The following is a 6,522-nucleotide window of genomic DNA, read 5'->3' on the forward strand; positions in this document are numbered from 1 at the left end:
ATGTAGCTTAATGCCAAGTAATTTATTCCGATAGAGACATATTGAGATATCCAAGCAGTGCTTGAGTGGTGCGATGTAGCCGGTGTTTCACACCACCTGTATCAATTTTGTTAGTAAAAATAAAATCCAAATAAGTTTTGAGGGAGACAAACCAAGATGTTTTAGCCACTGTAGCCGACCTTTTGCTTGACTAAAATTGCTCATAACTAGTTGCTGCTTCTTCTCTTTCTTGCTCTTATTTTCTCATTCTTTTTCTTTTTTATTTTGAATAGCTTGTTCGACATATGCTAGGAAGTTTTGACCGTTATGCAACATGTGACCATTGCTACATCTCTTTTGGCCATATAATTTCTTGGGCGGGTAGTTTTGACAATCATGTTAAGGGACTTCTTGTATGAGCTCCATTACTATGGTGCTATGGCAGGAGGACCACTGGAGCTGAGGATATGACGCCCTGACTCCCACGTACCGACAGGCAAGAGCCGTGATGTCGAGATGATGACAACCTGGGTCATGCACACCAATGATAAGTGTTTAAGTGTGTGCAACATGCTAAATGTGTATAACAAAAGTCGTAGCGGATGATTAAAAGTTTGCCAATTAAGTACCAGAAATTTAAATACATATTTCTAAAATAAAAATACCTTAAAAAATTATACAGTAATTTTGTAAAATATAATACAACAAAGCACATAATAGAAGTGGGAAACAAATCCCATAATCCCAAATGACCACATGTCACTCCTCCAGTGGAGTCGATCCCTCAGACTTAACATATTTATCTGCATCAAAATCTATAATTCCATAAAACAGAACTGTAGGGTATTGAATACCGTAAGATTATGAGTCTCAGCAAATAACCAACCAAATAATCCAAGAGATAAAAATATATTCATGCAATCAACATATATGCATGCACCAGATGAAACATGTATTAGACCCAAAACCATTATCTCCCTGAAAATAATTATTTTCAAACGCACACCAAAATTCCATTTGGCCCAAAAACAAATCCATTAAAATAATTACCTATCATTTTCTCAAAAAATGGCCCATTAACCAAATATCAACTCACTGTAGGTAAGAATCACAAGTGTGATTCTACCACCATCCTTACCACGTGCACCGTAAGTGAGACAACCATCAACCCTACAACTCCCACTATAGGTAGGAATCATAGGCGGGACTACCACCATCCCTACAGTTCCCTTCCACATAAGAGATACTTATCAGAACACTGTAAGCGGGAATTGCAGGTAGTACTCTACCACCGTCCTTGCTTATCACCATCCCTATAGTCCTTACAATTCGTTCATTATAAACATACCCAAAATCCTTTCTCACATAAAAACTCAGTTTTCATTTATGACACATGAATATACATGCCATAGTGCAATAAAATATCATGACACCAAAACACAACTTATACACGCAAGTATAATTCATCTCAATAAACAAACCTATCCTCAAATACAACTCGACCCCCATACTCCTCGGACTTAAAGTCTGGCACAATCAATCAAACTGCAGGAAATTTGTTAGTGCAAAAATATGTTTAAATCTCAAGAAATTTTTTGAAAAGTTACTTACAGTAGTGAAATATAATTTTCAAATGATCAATGAGGTGCAAAAGGTGGCGGCACAACAACATAATAGTGTATTTTGAACTTTGGTCATGGGTCTCAAAATGTCTAATTTTGAACGGGAACAAACGAAGACCTGGGTTGGCTAAAGATGGGATTAGAGATATTGGTGAAGTAAATGGTGGCGGTGATTGGCCGTAGGTGGTGGCGTGAGTGGCGGTTGAATGCCAAAACACCCAAAAATGGAAAATGAGATAGAGGACTTCAACAATGGTGGATCTAGTTTAGGTAGCTAGAGGGCCGACGATGGTGTGGTGAAAAGATGGTGGCCAACGGTGGCGCTGGAACAAAATATGGCCGCGGTTTAGAGCCATGCGTGGAGGCTGACAACTGTACAAGAAGGGCTATGATTGGAAAGGGACGGTTACCGGCTAGTGGGAAAGTGAATGCAAGGGGTGGTGTTGAGCACAGGCGGTGCATCAAGGGGCACCGAAAAAAAAAAAAAAAAAAAAGACAAGGAGATAAGGAGGAGAGGCTCGCTCGGGAAAGGAGAGAAGCAAGGGAAAATGAGAGAAAGAAAGAGAAAAAGGAAAAGAGGAAAATGGAAAAGAAAAGAGGGAAAAAGAAAAAAGAATGGAAAGAAATGAGGTCTAGTCCTTTTAACTTAGGTCACAAAATTGATCAAATGAAAAGAATTTCAAAACGGTAAGTTAAATAGAATAATTTAAATATAGTGATTAAATAAAATAAAATAATAAAATTCAAAAATAAAATAATTTAGAATAAAGTGCAATTTAAATAATGGATAATATTTAATAACAAGAAATCACATTAAATTAAATTTCACAGTTAAAAGTATTAATATAATTAGTGAATCTTCTAAAATTTAAAACAAGAAAGCCTATAATCTTAATTAATTAAAATATTATTTAATTAAAATATACATAAATATGAGGTATCACATAGAAGATTGTGTCCAATCAATTTTTGTCCGTGTAGCTATTGTCCAAGATGTATAAGGCCACGTAGTTTGTGGCCAAGTTGCTTGTGGCCGAGGAAGGCATGGCTGATCAGTAGCTTACATGTGTGGCATTGGCTACCCGCTTGCACTTGGCCAAGATGGGCGGTCGAGTAACTCCATTTCCAACCAGTTCTGTAGCAAGGAGAGGGTGCTGGCTGAGGTGCATGGTGTTGGTGGCATTGGCTGAGATGCAAGCAGTGGCAGAAAATGCCGGTGGTGGTAATGCTTTGCCCGCAAGCCATTTTCACAGATACTCCATGTCGGGCTAAGCTTAATAGCCACGTTGTGGCTTGGGCAGCTTTGGTGGTGAGGAGTTTTTGTGGCGAAGGGGTCCCCGCGGACGAGGACCTTCCTCTGACAAACATAAGACTCCAAAAGTCTTGGTGGTGGCCACCGTTGGTCCCCCGAGCTAGCGGTTGGTCGTCGCAAGCTTCATGCCCATGCACCAATTGCTCTGTTATGCATGTCCCTTGGCAGCAGATCACCTGGGGTGGAGGACAGAAACCACCGATAGACCACATAGTGGCCATCGGTGCTACTCAAATACGACACATAATTAAATTCAAGATTAAAAATAATATTTTATCAAAATATCTGGGTAACGGTGATTAGAGATGCCAAAGGAATATTGGTACATACACGTAGTTGTTTCATTTTTTGTTCTTGCTTGCTCATTATATATGGCGAGGAGATTAATTAATTATATTAATCTACATACGTAGCTGAGTTTGGAGGCTAAACTTGGGGGAGGTGGTATTAGAATTAGATGGTTTGTAAGGTTGGTGAGGAAGTTTTTGAACAAACCTACAAACGGGTGAGTCTCTCGCTGTTAATATTGCCCTCATATGTCTTTAGAAAAGCCACCAATTTGCTTATAATTATTAATTGGCCAATGATGGTGTCAAATGGGTTTCACGACAATACATTAATGAATATATATCAATGTCTTGATAGAAGTTAGGTTAAAATGGAAAAAGATCTCCTCAAGTTGGTTTGTCTCAAGTGTGCAGACAATATTTATGGTTAATGTTGTAGGCCAGGATCTACTTTATGAATTTATTTATCATATAAGATTAATCTCAAATTTGAACAATAATTTGAGGGAACTTTGATCCGGTTCAAATAGAGATCAAGAATCAGTGCCTATCCTTGTTACTGAGTTTTATTCTATTCTTTTGTATGACTTTTCTGCATATGGGCTTTTAAAGAAAATGGACACAAAGTGTTCGATAAAATTCTGGTCTCAGTTACCATGAGATTACTGAGAGTCTACTGATGGTATTTATACATCAATACGAGAGGTATTCTGCCGTTGGTTACATGTAATTCTATAATAAGTGCATAGATTGAGAGATACAAATTTGGTACAAAAGGAAACTAGCCGTATGTGTAAGGGGGCAGATCTTCATGGTGCTAGTTGCCATATGGGGAGGATCTTCAATAGGTAAGTCTCGAATTGTCTTCATGGTTGTTGTAGAGTCAAGTAATGCTACATACATTCATAAAGTGTGCAAGTGACGTACAGTTGGTTTGAAAAAAATTAGGATCCACTATTACAAAATTAATTTTCTTTTCATATAGATCTAGTATTTATTCAATTTTTTTAAAATAATTATGGGATACTTACACACTCACAACTGCAAGTATCATTTCTCTCTAAAATCATTTGTATTATTAGTTTTGCTATTTATGAATTAGGTGACAAATGTGCATACATGCAAGAATAAACATCACGACGAGATCATCAATTTTTAGAACAATATTCCAGCTTCATGATAATTTTAAGCTTCTAATTTGTTGATCCGATTCCAGGTCAAGGGACAAACAACTCAATTGTTGATCATGAGGATCATTTACTTGCACACTACTAACCCGAGTTATGATCATTCATGAACTAATTAATTCAAAACATGATCGATATTAAATTAGCTAATCGACAATATGAGCAAAACTCCACTAATCTTCTTGTCTATATAGGATTAATCCGGGAGGGCAGCTAATTCTGGTTGGATGATCAATTTCTTCATGGAACGTTGAAGTCTACCATGTTAGTTTGGTTTTACGTATGATATACTTAAAAATTAATAACATAGACGGCCTTCAAAAAGGGTTAGTTAACCTAATACGTTGAGCATCCTATGTGTGAGCGTGTGACACTTATATATTGATTTGGGTCGTCATTATGTGATGCATCATGCCCACATTATACATATATATTATATAAATCCAAAAATTATATAAGAGTTACAGAAATTAATAAATATGGCGGGAAAAACAAAGTAAATAATAATAATACGGAAAGTAGGGAGCAAAAGGGGATGAGATTGGAGGGGGAGATGATTGTTAGAGATGGGACATGCATGATGATCGGAGATGGGAAGCAAAATCATTAAGCATGAGCATGAGAGCTAAGGCAATTATGTGCCATCAGAGTGTGTGTCACTTTTCTCTTTTAAGCCCTCGTACCCTACATTATCAACATGTTGATGCTTTTGATCACAACCTACCCATTTATTAATAAACGACTAAAACATTAGTAGTACTACTGCTCGATTATATGTTTTTTCTTTTTTGTGAAAGTAATCAATCAGAAAAATATTTAATTAATTATTTTACTTGTGGCCCCGGCCAAGATCACTTTAAACTTCTTCCATTTATACTACTTATTTATATATGTTTTAGATAATTTTTTTTTTTAAAATTATGTTTTATTCCATGATTAATGACCTTAATTAATTAAGACATGATCTAATTCATTGTATCTTACAATTAATTAATCATAATTCATTGAGGTTTTTGTACTTTTATTAGTTTTGCACTCGATGATACCTTACAAGAAAACTGTTTAGTCTGTTTTAGTTACAAATAATCATTCGTATTGCATATAATCCATAATAAATAGTTTTTTTTTTTTTATATTGATATCTTATTTTGTATTATAATTTTATTGATATTTTATTATCAAAAATTTTATATACAGTCAATTTTACACTCTTTTATATATTTTATTGATATAATTAATTAATTATGTATTAAAAAAATTAATACAATTAATCATATCAATAAAACATAGAGTATAAAAGAGTCACAATATATAACATTATTCTTTTACTATTTTTATATGTTTTTTATATGTAATTGCATATATTTTTTTCTTTTTCGTTGGAGTTAATTAAAGGTGTGTGGTCCTGGGATTAATTTGCAGTCGTATCAAGTAAGAGATGCGGTGAAATCCAAGCAATCCAATTGGGTCCCCAACTTTTCAGTCAAGAAGAAAGAAATTAATATTTATTGTGACGTTTTATCATCTCAAGAGATGCTATTAACAGTGACGACAGGAGGGGGCCATGGCCGGCTAGCTAGCTTTCCATCTCTCTTACTATCTAAATGCTGTTTTCTTTGTTCCTATAATTTCTACAAAAAAATTTTGATCCATCGATCTCTTGATGATCATCACGTTTTCTTTCTGATTTATTTGTGTATGTGAATCATCATGGCATGATCTAATATACCCTTAACTTATAAATATTTCAATTCATATTATTCTTGCAATAATTAATAAGTTATTTTATGTTTAAATCGGTGTGTAAAGTATACTATTCACAAGAAAATCTATTTATAAGATTTATTTTTTATGCATCCAGCACATCATTGATGTGGAAGTCTATATTAAAAGATTATTAATATTTTGGTTTTTTAAAAACTTTAACAGATCCCCTATAAGTCTACTATAAATGGTGTGTGTGTTAGAACGTACACCAGCTTATGTGTGATAAAATTATAATTTGATTTGTAAGATTCAGATTTTAAAATTTATATTTTAAATTAAATTATGTCATATAAGTATTTTACTAAGGATGTTCTATACAACGACTTAATAATATAATTTTTCTTAATTAGTATATATATATAATATGT

This window comes from Carya illinoinensis, chromosome 14 (assembly GCF_018687715.1).
Source record: "Carya illinoinensis cultivar Pawnee chromosome 14, C.illinoinensisPawnee_v1, whole genome shotgun sequence".
Taxonomy (NCBI): Eukaryota; Viridiplantae; Streptophyta; class Magnoliopsida; order Fagales; family Juglandaceae; genus Carya; species Carya illinoinensis.